Raw genomic sequence first — 23,884 nt, forward strand, 5'->3', positions numbered from 1 at the left:
AATTTGTGACACAGAACTGTCTATATAAACTTGCTTACTTATTATCAAGGGGGGCTGGTTCTTGGAGGAGACGGGCTGCTCTTTGTTGTTGTGTGCACGGTTCAATAAAGAGCTTTGAGATAAGACCTTGCTGGTGTCGCCTGTCTCTTGCAGTCAGACAATGGACCTGGGAAGTTGGGGTTTGAGTCCCTGACAGTACCAAGTCCCAATTCTGCAACCTCTTGCATATTGACAGACCTTTGTACACAATGGAGCTTCACACAAGCTCAGGGCCCTGGCAGCACATAGCTAGGTAGAGATTCACTGTTCAACAGGTTTTGCCCAGAGATGAGTCTTGTAGACTAAAGAGTGGAATATGTTAATGAGGTACTTTTAAGGGGGGAAGGAAAGGTATGACCAATTACTACTGTATCCAAGATGAAATTTAGTTAGTTTTGAAATCTAATACTGAAAGAAAAAAAAATCTTAGTATGCAATATTTTTAGTAGGTCTGAGGATTTCTGTATTCAGTAGGATTTCTATTTTAAGTGCCACATAATGCTATCGTCAGCAACATATGCAGTGAAAACATAGGGAAGACATTTTCCCAAAGAGAAGCTGTCCTAATTTGAATGACTTTTATTGTGGGACTCTCTCACAGAATGGGACAATTTCCGTGAGTTGCGTGTGTGTGCAAAGTCTGTATAAGAACCTGAGTATTTATCCCTGTCTTGACAGAAAAAACTGAACAAAAACCAACCCCTATGACTGATTTTTATTGCACATAGCAGAAAGTTAACCTGTTTTTTAAATTGTTTTTCTCCCTCATTTCTTGAGATAACCCATGTCATAGCATAGAATAATTCCATCTGTTTAGTTCCTTACAATGTAATGTGTATAATTCCCAAAGAAGCAGTATGTCAAAGGTACTTACAGAGGAGACTAAAAATGCATACCCTTAATAACACCAAGCTTTAGTCATCTCACAAGGTCAAGATCCTACCAACACTGTATCCCAGGGGCAAATGACCTGCCATCTACAACCTTCAATAGTATTTGAGCTGAAGTTCTTACAGGTAGCATCTTTTGACTATATACCTCAAATGCTTCTTTTTTTACTAAAGACAAATTTGAAACTTAAATCACATGACAGGAGGTAGGACTGTTTTACTTTTTCAATTTTAAATATAGTCAAGAAAGACAAACAAGCAATCAGATCCTAAATGTGTATTTCATTTGAAATGAAAATTTAATGGACACAGGTCACATATTTCACATGGGCACATGGATGAAAATTCATTCAAATTTATGGAAAAAATCACAAGTTCTGCCTTGATTGACATCATTGATCCTTTTCTGCACAAAAACCCAGTAAACAGAAACTTACAACTAGTGACGTACCTAGACTCCAGGCAGCCCACAGTGAACTTTTAGTATCAGGCCTAGCTTCTCCACAGATAATGATAATAGTTATCAGACGATGGGAAAAAATGCCCATTTTCATGCCCCCTTTTTGTCCGGGCCCCAGGTGGCCACCTGGTTCGCCTATGCATCTGTCCAGTCCGGCTTACAACATATTTTGTCCCAATGAGTTAAGCTGTTAAATCTTACCAAGCCATGTATTTTTATGAAGCAAGTTTCCAATCACTAATTAATGCAAAATTTGATACTAAAAATGAAACATGAAAGAAATTTTGGTAGTGCTGTTTCCACTGGAAAAGAAAAAAGGTATTTATAGCTTCTATTCATGCTTTAAGCTCCAGTGCAAGCAGGATACGCACATTAAGCAAAATGAATTCCCTAGCCACCCCATATTTATTCTTATGAATAAAGGAAATGTAATGGTCCATAAATCCTCTATTACACTAGAATGAAAGAAGCACCTGCTAGACCTATTGGCAGATGGCTCACAGAGCTCAGAAACAAGTGATTAAACATTACTAATAATTACTTTTGAATTCAGAGGAAGTTTACATAGTGAAGGTGGAATTTATTTATATAAATAAATTCCTTCATTAGAATGTTTTACCAGCAGATCTTAAAACACATTGTAAAAAGGTAAGCAAGTATTACCTATACAGGTTTCCCTCACTTTATGAGGTTTGGTATGTGCAAATTTGCCTTTATACAATGACCCTTTTTATACCAAAAATTAATTACATGCAATGTAAAGTCACTTTTATGCAATCAGAGTGGTGGAAGCCTGCAATCAACTGCTTTGTGCTGTCTGTGGTGGGAGTGATGCACACCAAACTATAGTTTGCTGTGTGGATCTGTGCTCCTTGCTCGTTCTGCAACATGTGTTTCTGTAGTTGCCATCCCCATTATAATAATGCCCTGTGCCTGCATGTACTGTCTGCTGTTGGCGAGTACCAAAACTGTCTTGTAAAAATAGTAGAAATGGGTCTAGGGGTCAGTTGAGGTCTTGGAATACACCCCTATTTGTTACATTGTGAAGTAGATTCCCTTTATGCAAATTCGAGTTATGCACTGTTTTCCAGGAATGCATGTATAGCGTAAAGCAAGGGAAACCTGTACTATTTTATAGATGGCAAAATAGAACAAAGGGGTGAGGCAGAGGCTGTTCCAACAACATATACAAGGTTACATAGTGGTAGAGATCATATTAAAATCAGTCGTACCCAGAAAGAGGATTTCCACTCCTGCAGATATGAATTTATAGAGGCCTACATCTGTAGTGTTTCCAGATTCTAGGTTCTGTCTTTGGCCCAACCCCACTTTACTGTTTCATAAGTTAACTTGGCAGGTCACCAAGAGTAAAAGAATGAAAAATGATCTACTGAATGAGAAACAAATGAGACTATGGAGGACATAACTGACAGTGTGAATAGTTAAGCAGAAAAGGGGTGGAATGGAGGAGAATAGAACAGAGAACCTGAGATTTGGCCAGTAAGAGGTCATTTAAGATTCTGGACAGGTCAGAGTCAATAGAAGAATGGAGAGGGTGAAAGGTTAACTAGAGAGCATCTAGGATGAGAGCTGAGAACTAGAACCAAAAGCGTATTAGTAACTACATATCCAGGCTGTTTTGAGGTAAAAGGAACCAGGCAATATTTGGAAAAACAGGTAGTATCAAGTGAATTGGCAGGGGGAAGAGGGCGGAGAGGGAACCAAAACGGGTTTGCATTGTGGAAAAAGGAAATTTGAAAAAAGATTGAATATGGAGAAGAAAGAAACTAGAATGGAGACCAGGATGCTGGAAAACATGGAGTCACTGAAGCAGGTGAAAAAGGTAATAATATGGTAGCAGACAAAAAGAGCATAGCACCCATGACTGAAAATAAAGAGGAAATAAAAGCAGAGTATGAAGAGAAGGGGCTGTAGCATCTGTTTTAAGTCTTTTCTTTGAAAGACTCAGTGAAACCTGCATATGAAAGGAGGTGGGAATGGAGGTCCCCAAGAGGATTTGTTTGAGTCAGTGTTGGCAAATAACTGACTACTGATGTGGGGAATGGTAAGGTTAAAGGAAAGGTAAGCAAGGTTTTCAAACTGAGCCACATGTGGAAGTCAGAAATTGTGATGATAAGAGTAAAAAAAAAAAGTGATCTAGGAGAGGAGGGATGAGTCCACTAAGGAGCAGATGGCACTAATACAGAGGGAGGGAGATCCGTGTCATTCAAAGCAAGAGAACAAGCTTCCTGAAGTGCTAGAAGGTAAGAGAGTAACTCATTTACCCAGTCTGTTCAGATATACCAACTCAGGTCTTAAGAAATCAGTCTAGTAGTATTAGATTCACAAGATCTATACCAATTTACCCCAGTAGAAGGTCTGACTCTCTGAATCCAGGGGTATTAATACAGTTAGCAGGTGTGTGGGGTAAAGCAAGGGGTTGTCAGAAATACTGGAGAAGATGTGATGATAGGCAGAGAAGCTCTATCTTGGCTAGAAACAGAACTGCTTTTCCTGAAAGTCTAACAGAACTGCTTCCTCTATATAAGCCTTCCTGCTGCTTTTTATGTTTTTCTCCACCTTTATTAAAAGCCTGAGGGGAAGTGTTCCAGCACAATCAACTTAGAGAGTATTTTGTGCCTATACTCGCTTATTCAGCTATCAAAGAGGCAACTTATTCATGGGAACCTCACTACCTGGAAGTGGAGAGGGCTGTCAAGTAAGTATTCTAGTCTACCTGCTGTGGCCTACAGATCAGACTGCAGAACTCACCTCTTCTTCCAAGCTATTGTGGGATGTGATTCATTTTTTCTAATGTGTAAGTCATTTTGTCTAACGTATAGATTTATTTTAATAAGCAAAATCCACACTTTTAGATGGGTATATTCTAATCTAAGTAAAACATAATAAAGTGGTCTTACTTTAGGGCTCTGAGGTTTAAGAGGTTATCTACTACCTAATATCTTATCTTACTTGACTTATCAAGTACTCATTGAAGATATTAGTTAACATATTAGACTTGATAAGTCAAGTACGCACTGGAGATACTAGATACTACACTTAATGTATAGAATTTCATAAAAAGAACCATTTCCTAGGTCATTTTCACATGGCCATTAATATCTGTGAAAGTTTCCAAGAAAAGCTATGTACACTAGGCCTCATTTGGATTCAGCCAGTTTGGAGGACAGCAATTCGATTTGATGATTCAAATCACCGTCCCCATTCGATTCAGCCGAATCAGAATCAGACATTTAGCGCTGATTTGGATTGGCCAGGGAGAGGCAGGCATAGCCGGGTGGCTGTAGGTTCTCCCGTGGCTCCTCTGGCTGTGCCTGGCTCTCCTCAGGCAGAGGGAGCTGCAGGATAAGCCCCCAAGGCTGTTCTGCCCAGTCCCAGCTCTTAAAAAAAAACAACAAAACCCCACACTCGCTGGCTGCAGCAGTGGCAACCAGGGCCTCTGAGGGCTTGTGACAGAGCCCCCCCCATGCAGTGCGGGGCAGTGGGAAGCAGCAGAGATTGCCCCCTCTGCCCCCTGCCTGGTACCTGCACAGCAGCTACCCCATGGCACAAATGCAGCGCAGCTCAGAAGAGCACCACACACTGTCTAGGAGCTGGGGCTTCATGGTGCTGGGCTCTGGGTGAGTGCTGGAGCCACCCCAGCTTCTAGACAGTGCATGGCACCCCACTGAGCTGCACTGTACCTGCACCATGGGGCAACTGCCGCATGGGTGCCACGCAAGGGGGGGAGCAATTCCCAGTGTGCCCCACTGTGTGGGGGGGGGGGCTCTGTCATGCGCCCTTAGAAGCCCTGATCACCTCTACTGAGTGCAGAGCTTTTTTTTTTTCTTTTTAAATACCGGGAGGCAGGGGCCAGGTGGGGGTGGGGATGGGCAGGGAAGCCATGGGGGCTTCTCCTGCAAGTCCCCCTGCCCAGAGACCAAAGCGTCACACAGCCCTAATGCAAACTAGTAACACAGGGGAGTCCTGGCTTGATCCAGTGTTCCCAGGGTTGCTGTGCTTGGGAGTCAAACCTTAGCTTGAGTTGGGGTTCCAGACTCAGGGAACTTGAAGCAAGAGCTTCCAGACTCTCTTATTTTTAAGGAAAAAAAATAAAATGAAGTAAACTTTTAAGAAAAGGGTTGGTTTTGGACAAGGGAAAAAAGGTATTTTGGTGGAAAAAAAGTAAAAAATGAAAAGTTATGATTTTGGTTTTTAACAGAATATTGTTTTTCTCTTCTGATCAAAGGACTGATGCTTATTGGCAACATGCTCCATTGGAAAATTTTCATCAAGCCCTAGAGAGACTCCCTATCTCCAGAAAATATTTACCTTGTGTTTATATAAAGTATCTTAGAATGAGAGAACAGAATGCACCCTGGGGGTCAAAATGTTTTTCCACACGTGATATTTCCAACACTTTTTTTCTTACTTACAGGCAATTTCCCCAGATACTCAGCTTTGAATAGTTTGGGCATAGGTATTTCCTAAGTACTATATTAATTTCCCTGTGTCCATACAATTTTTTTTAAATCCACATAAAGCCAACTGACTTTATAGAGTATCTAATTATAGCTAAGATGGTAATGTATTTTTGCTATCCACCTCAGAGTATAAAAGGGATGGAGATTTTTGTTTAGGGCCTTTGTTGTATCAAAAGTAACAAATAATACTAAATAATATGCAGGAATTCCTCCTTATCCAGCCCCTACAGTGTATGAAGAACTGGTCTTTAGGTGTGTTACTGTTGTAAGATTTGATCATCTCATTACTAGAAATGAACATCCTATTGTGGACTACATAAGCGGGCATATAAAATGGACAAAAATAATGATGTGGAAAATTCATTTATGAAATAATATATGATCTGGAACAAAAAGTAAGCCCTAACCGTATAATAATAATAGATGTGCAGCTATTACCTCATTTTTTATATATGATATAGTACAGTAGATGAATGCTCACTGTATTTTTGGAGTCCTGCCAGTACAGACTACTATATACAAAGCTGCAAGACACTTTTCCATTATTATCTTTTACTAGCTAAGAGAACTCCTTGAAACATTTGTCTTTTAGGCCAAAATATTCTATGCTTAGTGTTGACTAGTGGTCAGTTTCTTTGGCAAGATTTAGCAAAATCCTTTCAGAGGGAAAAATATGCATAAGTTCACCCACCTGAAAAGGCATGTTTTAAATATTGAGTAATTTAATTCAATAACTACTTTAAAATCATACTACACTTGCCACCAAGTCTAGATGTTAAATTATAGTTTTATCACAAAATTTCTCCTCTAAAAAAAAAAACAACCCACAAAAACCCCCCACACATGCAACCAAAACTTCCTTCCTAGCAAGCTGACACGGTATAAGGGTAAGAGTGTTTGTGCTATAAAGTGTATAATATGTCTATTTTTTCCCCTACTATTGTTACAAGGAATGCATTGGAAACTTTACAAATTTTCTAACCAGCTCTAGCTAATACATTTATCCAAGCCTATTCACAATCCCAACACAGTTACTTTATGAACCTCTCTCCTATCACTCTTCCTCCCCTCTCCATTATACTTCTAAGTATGGCTCTTTGCATCCCTGGAAATGCTTCCTGTTACTTTCATTGTCATATATACCTTCTATACTAGACCATGCTTGATGAGACATTTGTAGGGAAGGAAAATAGATCCTAATAAAGGAGAAGGCCATCATCCCTTGGAATCAAACCGGAGGGGAGAATGAGGAAAGGGGAGGGGTCTGTACAAAAACCTCCAAAGAATGAATTATTTTCACTACCCTGACACTAAGTTTTAGAGAAATGTTCTTGCTTCTCAGTCTGTAATATAACACCTTATATTTTAAGTGAAAAATCATACTGTTTTTTTTTTTCAGCTGCCAAGTCACACTGCAGACATAACTAAATCAGAGGGCAGAAAATGTTTCACCAAGGGTTTCAAAATTTGGCTTTTTATTTGAAAGGATATCAAAACAGATTTCTACAAAGAATTTTTTTTCCAGAATATTTCTTCCTACTGAAAGTTCAGACAAAAAACAAAAGTTATTTTCAAGATTGATTACAATACCAAATATGGCAATTTCAAAATTAAAAATAAAGTCAAAATGAGAAAACAGGACATTTAAATATATGGGGATGGGGGTATCCAATATGATTTTGCAGAGCAGTTAGTTTGCACTAAAAATGTATTTTCCAAAAGGAAATTGGTCCGCTGCCTGCCCCTCTCTGAGCTCCAGTCTGAATTGCTTTCTATTGTCTTGATCATTGCTTTCTAAGGCTCTGGTTATTATACATTCAAAGTAAGGCAAGATAGAAACCAGGTATGGAGTTGTTACACATTTTCAAGCACTGACTTTATAGCTGGTTGGCTGTTTTTATACCTGGATAGTCATTTTTTATTGCGTGATAATTATTTTGCATGTATGGCTAGTTTAAATTTATCGCACAATTAACCACCTAATTGTGTAATATGTAACCAGTACCAGGGGCCAAAGAGTTGAGTTTTATTTAAGTGGCGATCCTAAAAGGCACAGATTCCTGAGCACATTTCAAAGAAGAGTAGTAGCTTTAAATTACTTTGGGTAAAGTAAATAAACAGGTTGGCTTGATGCAATACATTTTTAGGTAGTTCTGATAATTAAATGGAGAGACTTGATGTATTAACAGAGAGCCAGATGCAGTATATGCTTTATAAGAAAGCTCTACTACTGCAACAGAATTTTAGCTTCCCTCCAATCTGACAGTCTTAAAGGTGGCATATCATCTAATTTAACTGTACAACCAGCAGACAGGTTAATGTGTAGGAGTACAAGAGGCCTCACTCCTAGGCCTGACTTGTTTCCACAAATAAGCAGTAGAAAGAAACAGCAAAGAACAATACAAGAGCTACTGTACAAAATGCAAATTAGATTGATAAATTATGAAATAGATTACTAATTTTAAAATGTTAAGAAGTCACACTGCTTTAGTTTTTGCAATAAAAAAAATCTGAAAATGAATGAACATGTATTTGCTGTAACTGCCTTTATCATAAAGAAACTTCTTTCTTTGGAATTTTAGAAGTCAGATACTTAACGTTTCCAAAGAACACTCACAAAAATCTAATTCCACTAGGCTAAAACATCTAAGAGTCTTTCCCTGAAATCAAAATCAATGACTTTGGATCAGGACCAAAATGTTCATATATATTTCTGCCAGGTGGAAAATCTATCTACATTAGCTCATTTCATTTAAAAATATACTAGATGTGGAAGAATAACAAGACATATTTTATCTTTCAGAAATGGAAAGCCCTGTTACTTCTAGGATACCAGCCTAGTTCCTTAATGCTTACATACTCCGTTATGAAAATAACTTTTATTTCTGTATTCACCTCTAATAGATGTGATTATGTATTTTGTTATCTCACTTAAGTAAAAAGAAACGGAAGGAAAGAAAGAAAGAAAAAGAAACTTTTAGGCAACTCGGGTATTTTTAAATATCTAGGAAGTCACCGTTGGCAGACACCCATATAAGCATGAACCAGATTTGTATACAAAAAAATTGCAATTCTTACAAAACAGATTATAATATAAAGATATATTCTTACATAAAACCATCCTGTAGCAGTCAGTAATGTACCATACAGGCACCAAGTATGTGAGGGCGTGAGGGCCCTGGCCCCCCTTGGGAATAGGGTAGGGAACAAGGCAGTGCATGGGGCCAGGAACCAGGACAGGGAGGGGGACAGAGCCATGCATGGCTTGTCCAGGTGGCAAGCAGCTCCCTGCCACTGTGTACACTCCCAGAGAGCAGAAAATGGGATGGGCACATGGCCCCCAGATTTCTCCATAGGGTGAACACAGAATGCCTGCTGCAGGCTTTGAGCTCCCCACCCTGCTGCCCTCCCAACAGGTGCCCTATGCTAGCTGCATTGCCATAGCAAGGTGCTCCCTGCCCATTCAGCAGCAGTGGGGGCATGGAATTGTGGAACCCCACTGCTCCTGGGTGGGTAGAGGGTGCCTTGCCATAGTGGTATGACTGGCTCAGGGCTCCTGTGGGGAAGGCAGGAGGGCGGGGAGCCCCAAGTCTGCAGCAGGCAGCCCACATCCACTCCCATTCCCTGACAGACTCCGCTCTGGCTATGCTGCCTGGGCTTACCATCCTCCCATCCCTTCCTCCCCCCCCACCCCTTCCAGGAAAAATAAAAGTTGATGCCTATGATGTACCATACATTTTACCATCCACAGAGAATGCCAGAGGAAAACACTTTCTCAAAACCCATTTTAGATAAAGAGACTTGGCAGATCCCTGTACTTAAGAACTATGCAACTCAGAAGTCAGCTGTAGTATTTTATTTTCCCTTTAAAACACCCTGAACAAAAAAAAAATGCATGTTTTTGTGGCATACACCATGCTTTTTCACATACTATATTTCTGCTTGCACAAGAAGAGAGACACAGCTAAAATGCATACGTAAATATATTCCATTCCTTAAAATATGTTTCAGTCAAACTAAACCCACAAAGCCACACAGCTAAAAGCAACATTAAAATGCACCTACCCCCTAAAAATCATTGTAAAGATGTTTTATAAGGCTACCAGGCATAATATGATGTAACCATTTCCATGCAAGTGATAATTTGTGTCTCATAACAAGAAAAAACTAAATCCCAGAGATATAAAAATGTACGAAGACAAAGCTGATACATCAATGCAAAAAAATGCAATTCCTAGCATGCATTGTACTAACCTACACAGGACTGCTTAGCACTTCCAGAACTCCAAAAAATATTGAACCATTATCAGTGAAGGTAGCAAAAGCCAATCATTTAAGCTTATATTTAACACATATCCAGCTATCTGTTTGTTGTTCCTCTCTGTACAATTCTCTTTAAAACTAGGAACTTGTTTTCTTATATATCGACATGTATATAAAACAAACAGTGCTTCATAAACAGCAGTGAATCACACTTGGCTTGTGTCTAAGAGACAAAACAAACATCAAGGCTGCATCCAAACAAGCACACACGCGAGGTCTGCAGCACCGCAGACTGCACCACACTGCACATGTGCCACACATGCAGGCATTTGCCACGCTGCTAATTTGCAGTGCGGTGGGCTTTTTTTTTTTTTGACACGGGGAGATTCCGGTGTTAAAAAAAACCCATGCCAAAGAAAAGCAGCGCATTGTATGTGGCTGCAGCATGCACCTCCCAAAACCAGAGCCTGGAGTTGCGTCAGAATCACATCCACAAAAAGAAGCACACTGCCAGTAGGGAAATTCTGTGGATGGGAACAGTGTTTTAAATCCTGCCTCTTTCTGGCACTTGGATGCCTCCTTCTTACTCGGGATTCATAATCTAAGATCCCTGAGTGGGACTAGATGCCTATGTCCTCTTTCAAAAATGGACAAGAGATCATTATTTCAAAGCACAGCTGGTAGTATGACCAGCAATGTCACTCCTATACAACAGCTCAGCAGCAAAAGCACCCACACAGATTGCTGGGGGAAGAACCTAGATTCAATTTTTTACCCGAAGACTGAACCTCACAATGCCCACAAGAATACCCTAACCACCAGGTTACAGAGTATTTAGAGATGGGGGGCAGGTACTCGCCTCTTCTCTGATTGAATCTGTTCCTATTGTCATAACAGAAACAGTCACTGAGTCAGTGTGTGAGCAAAAAATGAAAAAGGACATGACTATGAAGCTCAGTGGTTACACTGGGGACTTCAAAGAGAAGAAGCCTGGGGTCAACTCCTTGCTCCGACTACTCAACCAGATTTTTTTACAAGGACAGGTTAATATTAAATGTACGAATTCATTTAAAAACAAAGCAGCAGCTATCACCACATGAAACCCGATGACAGAGATGTTTTCAGAACACACCAATCACATTAAGTCCCCCAGAAGACACAGGCAAAGCTTACAGAGCCTGATCAGGCAAGTAGTGTCCAGCTGCTTAGTCCTCTTGAGACAGGTGTTTCCTAACAGTACTTTTGGTACCTCTGGCACCTTAATTTCAAATACTTAGGTGCCTCAGGCATTTAGGCAACTTAAGATGAGGGCTTTTTCAGGATCACAATTTTGGACTTGGGTACCTAGTCCAACGTATTGAATTAGAAAGAGTTCCTTTTTATAGAGTCCAAATTTCAAGGCTCTGCAAGGTACACAGTATCATAGAAAAGATAGGCTTTGCAAAGGTTTGGTGACCCATATACAGAATTTTAGTAAGCAATTCCTTACTTTATTCCAAATTCTCCATCCTTTGCAGTGTTGTGACAAGGGATTAGGAATTGCCTATATTTTTCAGCACTCCAGATGCTTCAGAAAAGTTAGGAGGAAGAAAAAAAAAATCAGCTTTATTACAAAAATCATATGCAGGTAAAAATACATGGAAGAAAAGAAAAAGAAAAAGCCTTAAATACTAAAGTTTGTTTCAACCTGTTAAAAATAGAACAAATTGACGGTCCCTACATGGTCTGGAGGCAAAGCATGCCACTTACCATTTTTAATTGCAGCACAGAGAGGTGAAGTTCAGCCTATCTTCATTTTGGGTTACACCACCTGGGATTCAGGCTGATTTATACTGCTCTCTCTGCCCTATATGCTCACTATTCATAGTCACCTGCTACCATCAATTACCATCTCAGTAAGTCTGTAGTGGCTTAACTTAAGATAACTGTACTGTAGCAATTAATCCTTTACCTTAACTGAAAGGCATAGAAACAAGATACCAGTCAGCATTTTCCCTTATCACTGGAAATGTCTGGTTACATTCCCTATAGCCTAGTGCTATCCCATTGTCCTTATGGGTTCAAAGTCTCATTTATTTCAGGGAGCGCATCCTACTGAAAACTCTTGTTGCCAAATTAAATTACAAATATTCTACCCAGTTCTTTATAAGAAAAATCAGCAGCTTAGCTGCTTCCAGGTAGGTCAAACCACACTTAATCAGAAAACCTACTGAATTAAAAAGAGCGATACTCACTGGGGATAACTTCAAAGGATTGTCTGGGAGGATATACAGAGCACTGGGAAGTATAGGAGGTAATTGCAAAATCCTACTATCTGACTTTTTTTTACAGAATGAACTGCAGACAGAAATAGAGGATGACTCTCAGCAAACCTTTCAAAATGTAAGCCACAGTACAACTGTTTCCAATTTAATGGAGATTGAATTTAGGATTCTGCTTACACTGGTGTAATTTAGCCATACTTCTACTTCCATTGCAGACCACATGTAGATTGAGCTTTTTCTGCATAGGTGTTGAGCCAGGATATAGGTACCAGCACCTAGTGTTATGCATTGAATGAATTATACCTATGACTATATTAATTTGCTTTGGTTTAGTTCGTAAGAATCCCTGATGAGCAGGGCAGAAAACTTTGAGACCCCTAACCAGGTTCAATGACCCTGGCACAGATTGTCAAAAAACTTCAAATATAGGGCTTTCAGATCAATAGAATAATGTTTCCATCATTTTTTTTGAAAGAAGTGGTAATGCTAGCAGCTGTAAATAGACTTCTGATTGTATAGTGGGCTGCCCACAATGGCACACGTGCCTGCCAACACAAATATTACAAGGGCACTCTAGAAAAACTGCCAATAAAAGCCCCACAAAGAAGAACAACAGAAGTAAGTTTAGTGTAAGGTAAAAAATGATGTATGCACACAAAGAGTAAAACACAATCAGATTTCTGTATATACTACAATAAACAAAATCTCAAAAAGACATTTAAAGACATCAGTCTTCAGTCACAGAAGAAAACCAAGCATTGCAAAGACTTGCCCCCATGAATCTGAATTGATCTCACATTCTTTCCAACACCTTACAACTGAATATATTCATTTTGCTCCCTGAAAGATATAGCTATGACTAAATTATATATGTTTTGTACTTTATTTTATAGAGGTATTTATTGCTTTAGATTTTTGGGAAGTATAAGTATACTTATCACCATGTAAGGCACAAAAGCAATGACACTTGAAATAAATCTTAACCAAAGTATTTATATCATCCTTCAGTGATTGTTACAGTGAAAGATGCATGGTCCCATAAATATGTATGTCTTTCTTTTCTACAAGGAGAGGAGGAGAATCTGCTTCTAAACTGAAGGAAATGGCTGAGCTTTACACATAAGAACTAGAACACATTATCAAATGCCCTGCCCACCTTCTTGAATTTCCAGAGTTTAACACCTGAACACACATTTTAAAATCATCAAATTTCTATGTTCTATATGCATCTATTTCTAACATGTAGAACCTGATTCTTTGCTTACCAGATTATGAGAACGAATAGTGCTGTACCCTGCTTAATTTGTTCAAGCAAAGCACCAAAAGGAGCCAAAATTAGTAAGATGAAGATTTAAATTTAAGCACAAAGTTTCTGGCCTGGAAAAGTGAATAATTTTTTGTTGTACCCTCCTACAATCTGAGGACAAAAAATCCATGAAGCACATGCTTTGGAATATCTAATATGTGGCACATTAGGTCATGTAGATCCTGATATTTCTGATAGGATATGAACAACCAATTTAAAGAATAGCACCAACAACACATTTTATTACATCTACAACACCCAGGAGCTATGTAACATATTCTTCGGGACCATCTACTGACACTTTATCTTTTTTAATTAGTTTGGCCACTTTTTAGCAATGTATGTGAATGACCATGCCCTTTGCATAAGATGTTCCAGAAAGGGAGGAGATCACTGCAAGGATCCAATAGAATTATCATAATCATCAGATTTGAGGCCAGCACCAAAGCTTCAACAAATTTGCTAGGTTTATAGTGTTCCCTAAATCTGTACTCTGTCTCTCGGTTTGGATCTTATTTCCTCTTCTTATTCAAAATTACTGCAGAATACCTGGAAGTCACACACAAGATTTCTCACAGATACAGAAATGAACCAATAAAGGTAAAGTCACTTTTCCAATGCTGTAATGTAAAATGCAGCAAAAAAACCACCACCAGTTAATTAGAAGCAGAATTGGAAGTATCCAAATGAATGAAGAGAAACCATACAGGGACTGATATATTGCTGTACTCTGATCCTGTTCCTGCCATAGGAACAGTTCTGCCAACTCCAAATGTTTAAAAACCGTGACTCCACCCCAAGCCTTGGACAAAAAAACCCAATGCAGTTAAAAACAAGTTGTCATCAGGGTTCTCCATCAAAATAATTTGCCTACTTGTTTTCAAACATGAAGGATACACTTATGTCCCTTTTCAAGTGTCTTTCTTCAAACATGAGGGGTAGAATTTCTTTTGTTAAACAAAAGTCAACATACCCAGCTAATCACCCCAAATCAAGTGATGTTCTAAGTAAAAACATCAGATTTCCTAAAGCAGTAAGTTTTAGCAATACTGATTGTAGAGCAGGGATAAAACTTTGGTCCAGTAGCATTTTATGATCACTTTGTACAAGTATTAGCTAATATTTAATGGGCAGGGCAAACGGAGAATCAGATCCACTGTCCTGAAGTTCAGTAATCCCTTATAGACATCAGAGCGTTTACACAAATGTGCGATATACTTTAGAGCTGTCATCAGGATCCAAACACATTTTTTTCACTCTCTCGGCCCTCCCTATCCCCCTCTGCAACCCAGCTAACTCAATTACAGTATATTACCACGGCCCTTTATCACATTATGTATTGGCCTATGGAGGCTGTTGGAGGCACGGGTTAGATACGGACATTAAAAAAGCCGAGGCAGAATCTAAGTTACACAGTTTTTTGTAAGCGCTGTAGTTTAGTTTGGTAGCAAACAGAACACTCATTCACTCTTTGGAGGGCAAGCAGATCTTAGACTGGGTCCCTCTATTTTTAACCAGTCTATATGTACTGAACTTCTGTTCTGTTACAGGTGATCACTTCGATTGGTAAAAGTGTACACCTGGCTAGAGTCCAGTGAGGCATCTCTATATGGTTAGTTCATTATTTCCTGGTTTCTGGGAAAGCTTAACTTTTTATGTGATCTTATTTTTTTTAAAACCTATATTAAATGGTACTTCAAAACCAGAAGATGGGCTTTACCCCTAGCCTTACAATTACATTAATTTAAATAATCAAACAACATCTAAATTGCCTCTTTTTTCTTTTTTTTTTTCTAAGGCAGTGTTTCTGGTATTTTTATTCTGTGAAAAGCACACAGCAGACATCTTTCTAAAAGATTCAGCCCAGCTCCCTTTTTTAAAAATTGTACAAATGCACTTGTACCTTGAGTTTGACAGAAGCAAGCAGGCCACTGTTCTCCACACCTTCATCTCCCCTTCAACCACTGTTTGATTCACTGTGTAAATTAATTCCCTCCTCATGCTATACCATCCAGCATCCTACTTATTTCTGAAGAAAACTGGAGGGGAATTGGCAGCATTTGAAGGCTAGGGAGTCCCAATATTAGCATTGACCTCAAGGCACCAAGGAGATCAGAGACTCAGTCACATGAAGCAAGGTCTCTCCCTTCTCAGCAATAACTTGGAGGAACTTTATGAATCAAAGTTATAGAAATGCCTGCATCTTTCATGGCTTTTTTCTTGGATGGACTTAATAACAACTATATAGAATTTTAATAATGTGCAAGTAGGAGGGATTTCTGATATAATTTGTTTTAGTAAAATTGTTCTTCATCAATTTCTGAATACAACATATATATTTCACAGCTTCAGGTGGTATTACATGGCTTAAGAATTTTGCTCAATTTAAATAGAAATTGTTATAAGGGGAAATTTGTGATTGCTAAGCAGCAATTACTCATTAGTGATTCTGTTACATTACCCCTAAACATATTCCCATGAAATTTCACAGTGTGTTTACAGTATACAGTTACTAATTAATTGGATTTGGGATCTTAATCTGTACAAACAAACATTCAATATAAAATAATATCTTATGTGACTTGCCGTCATGATGTCATTAACAGAAAATAGCTCCAATCATAAAAAAATTTGCAGGGTGTCCTTTTTTAATTCTATTTTAAAGAACAATTTGTGCAATCTCAAAGAATCCCAATCTTATTCTGGAGGTAAATACCATCCACTTAGACACCTTGCTCTAAATACACTTGCTTGGTTTTGTTTTTGAGGCTTTACTACAATTAAGGCAGTCCTTAGATATTACTGTTAGCAAAGGTAGCTTTATAGCAAGCAAGCAATAAGTATTCCCTCCAGGTAAATTTAACACCATTGACTCTCTGACGCAGACACTGATACCATTACACTGAATTATACTTTACTTGGTGAGAAAGTATTAGTTTCAGAGAAAACGCCTACAAGAGTAAGAACCCACTTCAAGAAAACTTACATGCATATATTTAAACCCACTTCTATGAATTTAAATTCTATTGAACTACATAATTCTTCAACTCTTACTCATGGCCTGTTACTTTTATAAGAGAAATTTCACCTACTGACAAACTGTAGTAGCCTTGTCTTGCTTACGACACATTTTTTCTAATTTCAGTGGCTTACAGTAAAAAAGAAGAGCACATGTAGGGAAGCATGCCTTTTGTTTATTAAACTTGTACCCAGCAGATCCCTTTAAGCTCTCCTACAGTACAGTATAAAGCTGATCCCTTTCCTTGCTTCTGGTATGTGGACTGCAGAGACATTTGTGCAGAAGTAGCAGTAAACTCATTTTAATAGAAAATGCGGGTCTTTCCTGCAGATTATGATTTAAGCTGTTGTAAATCTCATTCCTACCTCATGGCAGTGGCCTTCAGGTGTATTAAACCTGTCTCCCTCCTTACTGAAACCATAAAACAACTCATGCCGCTTACCAAAAGAGCATAACTTATTAAAAGAACATCAGTTCCAATACCCTGACTGTCCATTTATATTATTACCCCTGAAAGGTGTGAAGAACTTTGTTTCTTAAACGTTAATAACAGGTTCACTTAAATTTAAAAAAAGAACTCTTACACTCCGCATATTTTGGTTCTCTGAGTGAAATAAGTAAAAGACAACAATTCAATTCAAGACTTGTACTTATAATCTTACATTCTTCCTAAGGAAAACAAAACTAAAACCAGCCTGTTAGAGATTCATTACCTTCTGCAAATTCCACTTCGTAGCATGTGAAAATTTAGATTCCATTTGGTTGCAAGCTAAGTAATAACTGATTTTTTCCAATTTTCTCATTAAAGATATTTCCTACTTTTTGACCAGAACCACTCAAAAGTCCTTTCACTGATCTTTTACCAATCAAAAATCATAAAGATAATCGTATTGTGTCTTGATCCAGAAAAACAGATGCTGTCTGTTACAGTGTGCTATGTAATTTAAACATGTGACCAAGTCCTCTCTCAGTAGGACTGGAAACAGTGTTCAGCATCTTCTACTCATTTACCATATTTGATAGAAATTTCAGCATTAACTTCAATGAAAGCAACATCATTCTCTTCAGAATAGAGCCTTTAAATAACACATTAAGTTCAGGTTTCCAGATTGTTATATAAATCGGGGGCAATTTTAAAGCTGACAAAAAGGGCTATATGAAAAAAAATGGTAAGGTTCCAAAAAAACTTTTGAAATAGGCCTGTTCATTTTGTGCACACGTTCTGTGTCTGCACCAGGTCTAGCATGAAAGAATCTTGATCCATGACTGATTTTTTAATGTGAAAAGATTCAATGGCTTGATCAGAACGAGCAAAAGAAATAAAAACAACAGAAAAGTGAGATCAGCTGAGGGAAAAAAAACAGTTTTCATGAGAAAAAAACTCTTAAACATCTTCCCCTCACTCCCACCCCGACCTTTTACATTTCGGTAAGTGCCTACATTTTATCAACTCCCCAATAAAAATGGTGATATAAGTAGGTAATTTTATCCAGCTGGCTTTTGCAGGAGAGTCTGCTCCCTTATGTGCTCCTCTGCCAGTTCTCCAAGCAATGTTTAGTGTTTAAACAAACCAAAATACAAATAGAGTCCTCTGTCCTCCCCTGGACACTAGGAGAAAAGTCCCTTTCTGTTCTAGCTTCAGTCCAGAAGCATGGGCTCTCCTTGCAGCGAGCTGTCCCCTTGCCAGTTTGCTGTCTCCTCGTTTTCCCTTCTGGAAGCTTTTAAAGGTCTCATGGCACAATATCTCTTTATGCGAATGCTGCACAGCTGGGCTTCCTTAACAGGGCTGACTCTTTCTTGTTAAAGAATTAGACCATCCTGTTACACCTGAGCAGTTATAAAAATACAATGTAGGATTTTTTTTTATCCTGGAAGTTTTTTTTTAAGTACTACAGCTTTACGGTTTAGTAGTGAGTGAGAGTGCTGGTATGAGGGACATGAAGATGATGTTGCCACCAGAAGCACATTTTCTTTGGACAAATGACTGCCCCTTTAAGGACCTGGTTACACATTAATTTTAGGCAGCTCAAGAAGCTCTTAACCCTTGGACTATCTTTACATTAAGATGTGTAAACTAGTTTTAAGCCCTCTTTATGCATCTTAAAGTTGCACCACTCCAGGGCAGGCGTATCTCTGATCCATTGTTACCCAGCTTGTGCTCTGCAAATGTGTAGCCACTCTTGACAGGCAAGCTGCCCCAGTTTCAGTCCTCCAACATCCCAGTATGCAGTGTCTCCTCCCTGTACCCTCCTGGGGTATGTGGTCAAACTTTCCACCTCCTGAACTCTACTGCCCAGGGGGTGGCACCAAGCCAACAACCCCTTCTGCTCCCAGGTATGGGACTTGACTAGGCAGCTTGCAGGTACACAGATTGGTCCAGGAGGGAGTGCTAGGGAGGGGTGGGGGGCAAGCAAGGTAGTGGGACAGATTGGAGTCCCTATGAGCTGGGGTTTCTCTCCTAGGGCAGAGGCAGGACAGTGTCCCCACCCAATTCCAATCCATTAAAGCATGAGACTTTCTTTAATTTACTTACTCTTTGATTTTTTTCTTTTACTTCTTATTTTATCCTTTAGTAGCTCGAGTGGCTGACTTTCTTTATTTCACCACCCAGTTGCTTGCTGCCATTCCCATCCATTGCCTCTCCAGCTCTCATTCCGTTACCCAGTCCTCATCATTAAACTCTCCAACTTGAAGCCTCATTCTCCCACCTCCACCAATTATCTCTTCAACCCACCCCCCCCCATAGCAGGGATGGAGGCCTGTTCTGGCTTGCCAGCCCTCTAGTGGCAACTCACAGCTCTAGCTCCTAGTCAGACCCTGTTCACCAGCCCTCTAGTGGCAAGTCATAGTTGTGCAGGTCAGAAACAGAGAAGGTTTTTATCCTGAATATCTAACTACTCTAAATTCGAGCCAACACTAACACTGATTGATATTTGAGAAAGCTTAAAGTGTAATGTGTAGCAAAGCCCTAAGAAAAGGATAATGAAATGGGATTATAGCCTTTTGCATTTTCCAAACACTACAGCACTTCTCCTCTGTATATCCCAAGTATCAGGTGTTCCTCAGTTGTAGCTACATGAAAATGGAAATCCAGAAGGCCTACATTTTCAAAAGGAACTTGTCCTGGGACGAGGGGGAGACTTGAACCCCGACGGGTCAAAGAGGAACCCTGGGGGACAGCACACCTCAGGTAGAGGGAGGAGAAAGGAAGAATGAGCAAAAACAACTCACCAGCAGCACGAGGCACGGCAGGACTGGAAGCAGCGGCGGGAACCGCGGCAGAGCGGAAAGAGGCGGAGTAGCCTGCGCAACTCATTAGCCGCGGTTTACTTAAAGGGGAAACAGCTGGGAGAGAGGGGGAGGAGAACCAACTCAGGAGTATAAGAAGGGGGAACAGGCAGACCGAGGAGGGAGAGAGGTGGCAAGAGAGTGGCGAGAGAAAAGCCCTGGGGGCCACTAAGGCAGTAGAGGGAACAGGGGACACTGCTCTGGGCTCACAAAAGGTATCCGAACCGTGCCCAAGGGGAGACGCTGCCGGCAGACCTGAGAAGACGCAGGTGTCCCAGCTGTATATAACCCTTGGGCCGCAAGGGGAGCCGACGGGAGAGACCTCGTCAACTGGGGCTCAAGGCCGGCAGAAGTACGAAGCAAGAGGTATCCATACAAGAAGGCCAACTGAGACCTTCACGCTTGCAACAGAGGACACAGACTGGAACCCCATCAAGGGTTCCAGTCCTTCATCGAGGATCGTAGAGGGCATACTTACGTGAGAAAATCCCCACTCGAGCTTACATAGTAGCCCTTAAGGGGAAGGGTAGTTGAGGTTTAAGGGGATGGCACTGCGCTAGGCATGCCTGGGCAGAGATATAGGGAAGGTTGTGAAGGGGTGTTGAAGTAAGGTCACCGTAGCCTCTTGGTGGACCTATTATTGTTATTATTATTATCATTAGTATCACTACCATTATTGCTCTTATTGTCGTTACTGGTGAGCATCGCAGCCAGAGGGAGCTAGGGCCCCTAAGCTCGCACGAGTCAGGAAAGGGTCAGGGTTTATTGGGCCCTCTTCCTGGGCCTGACTGAAATCAGGAGGGACCCTACATCAAGTAAGGGTAAGTCATTGGCAACCACAATAGCACACCGCTGAGGCTGGGATAGGGTGAGGTACAGGGGAGGTTGGAGCCTCACGAAGAACATCACGCCTTGGCCGCGGGGAGGCAGCCAGGATCAGACAGTCGTACCCCTCCACCACTGAAATATCATCAAAGTCGTGGCAGGCAGGATAAGGAGGGGGAAGACCGCCTGAACCAGGAGGTCAGTGGCACCTCCCCTAAGGCATGGAGCGAAAGGTTACCACCAAGTCCTTGGGCCGGGCGGCACAGGACCATATGATCGAGGCCCGGCGGGTGCAGAACTCATGATTTCAGATACTTGAATTCCAAGGTGCTCAACTTCAGATCATACTTTAATGGGCCTGATCTTTAGTTTCTCCCATACCTAGTATTTTTCAAACACAAGAGCTTTTCAAGACATCAAAATGTATCTAGCCATCACTGAGATGGCCAAAATCACTAATTAGTTTTGAAGGTCTTGGGCCTTAATGCCAAGCACAACAGGCTCTGTGGAGGCTTTCTGCATAAAAACTAGCACTGCAAAGCAAAACTATATTATATCAAGGAAACTAACAGGATGGGATACAACATCAGCTATCTTCTTAAGGCACACAGAGAGAGTGGAATTGTGGGCACCAAGAAAAAAATTGTAGTAACACCCCACAGAAATACATTTACACAAATTTTCCTTAGATCTGTTTTCAGGCAACTATAAAGTACCTCACATACACAGTGAAAAAAAAAACCCATAGTGACAGGGTGAAGGGCTACAGTACACACAAGATAGCGCTCAATAACAACTGCAATGTAGTTAAGTCATCGACTATTCCTCAGCAGTATTAATGAAGGTAGTAAGTATATCAAGATTTTTCATGGTTTCTGCTATTCAACCACATGGCAGCTACAATACCCCTTGGAAGACCCCAAGACTACTAAAAAGTATTTAAAGAAAATACAGCACATGCGTTTTTCTGTTTTGAACTTGTCTAAGCAAGGCAATGAACTTTATATTATTTTCTATCTGCTAGATAAAAGAACCCTCCACTGTCAGATATCTTTCCCTCTGGAAATATTTTTTTATTCATATGGGAAGTTTTATTAATGATGAGTAACAAGCCTCCAAAATACTTGGATACTATATAAGTTGGAAGTACATACATAAATTGCAAAACACTTGATTATTATCGGACAACAGTATGGCTAAAGTTACATTAATGCTTCGTATTTTCAGGCTGTATGACCACATGCTATGCATGCAACCCGCTTCTCCTTACTTCAGTAAATCCATATTTGGATTAGCTTCTAAGTCTATGATATTATGAAACAATAAAAATGATAATTTGAATGAACTGTTTGAAAGTGCCCATAATGAGTCATGACAATGATCATAAAAAATACATGAAGATGTGACCTTACCACATTAGCAACATATACTATATATATAGTATGGTTTATATAATAGTAGTCTTAAAGTAAAAAAAAAAATATATATATATATATATATATATATATATATATATATGAACACATGCATATTTGAGACAAAAGTAAGACAACTGGTATTTTAAATCCCACTTATTAGAGACAGTTCAGTGGTTAGTACAAAGAATTCAAAAGCAGCATGCTACTGGGACCAAATGTTATGCTAATTCAAGTGAGTTCAATTTTGTAAACTTCACCTGAGTTCCTCTTACTTGCAACAGGGCTGAATTTCGCTCTTATTTTCTATTCTTAGCCATGTCATCAACTTGCCATGCTATATTGACAACGTCGCTCTGCCTCTTTGTTGCATATTATATTACTTGTCTATTTTATAGGGTGTTATGAGCTTTAATTAAATATTGCTGAAGCACATTGAGAATCTCAAATAAAAGGCACATTCCCCAGGCCATCTGCAATACAAAATAACAAATGAAGATGAAATGTTTCACATATTAGAGATTCTAATATCACAGAGGAAGATGATCTTGTGTTTAAGGCATGGTACTAGGACTCAGGAGATCTGAGTTCAGTCCGTTGTTCTCTCACAGGCTTCCTGTGGGATACTGACAAGGAATTTAAGCTCTTGGTCTAGAAATAGACACTACCAAATGAAGAGGATCAGCTGTGCTGTGATGTGTCATGACACAGCTGATCTGTTTCATTGGTTTAAACACAGGTCCTACCTTATCCTGCCCACTGCCAATATCATCTCCCAAGGCAGTTTTGAAAGCAGGGAAAGCCCCACTTTGCCAAACCCACACCTGGAGATCCCAAAAACAGGGGGGAGCAAGTGGTACAGGACAGGGAGAAGGGAGCAAGCAACAGGGAGGCTGAAAGCAAGTCAAGTATTGGGACTTTGTGGCTTTCTGTGGAGCACTTGAACGGCTGAGCAGAAAGAATCAAAGGAAGAGAAGTTTGGTTATTTGAATTTCTCTAATCTATCTGGGGAGGCACAGCTTATTTTGGCTTTCCATCACATTCAGATTGCCAAGGGGAAAGACCTGAAGCTGGGAAAAGTAGACTGGGAAGACACACACATGGTTAAGGAAAGAAGGAGAGCTTAAAGTTAGGCTGAGAACCCTGTTTCCTTTTAGTCTTTCCAGGCCAAGGGTGCCCTCCCTCCAACCCAACCATAACAAAAATAAAAAAGACAAGCATGATAGCATAACATTTGTGATTTAAAACCAACATTTAATACAATTACTTGCATTACCATTCAACTGCCTTTAAACAACCATATACCACTTACATATAATAATTAAGCTGTCTTAATTCTGTGTGGCAAATCCATCCTTATGCAAACCCACACAATTTAGTGGAGTTACATCAGGTCTGATTTTGCCTCCTTTCCCATTGTACAAATAGGTTCAAAGTATTATTCTTTCCATGCATGGGCTCTGGAATGGCTGTGGTGCTCTCAGTGTCATCTCCTAATCCAACTAACCTGTCAGGGTCTCTGGTTCCTCAGCTCACTGACTCAAAACTGCTTGGTTCTCCACAAGCATCTCTCTCCACGCCAGTGGACCTGCTGGTATCTGGCTGGCGCTGTGAAACAGTGGCTGCCACCT

General features: G+C 39.9%; 1 protein-coding gene across 2 annotated transcripts in view; it reads right to left on the minus strand.

The window, feature by feature from the left end:
- LINGO2 (leucine rich repeat and Ig domain containing 2) overlaps nt 1-23,884 on the minus strand; it is a 958,258-nt gene that overhangs the window by 759,558 nt on the left and 174,816 nt on the right. The gene's annotated exons all lie outside the window — the stretch shown is intronic.

The sequence above is a fragment of the Crocodylus siamensis genome, chromosome 3, assembly GCF_052110815.1.
Source record: "Crocodylus siamensis isolate JL-2025a chromosome 3, ASM5211081v1, whole genome shotgun sequence".
In the NCBI taxonomy this organism is placed as follows: domain Eukaryota; kingdom Metazoa; phylum Chordata; order Crocodylia; family Crocodylidae; genus Crocodylus; species Crocodylus siamensis.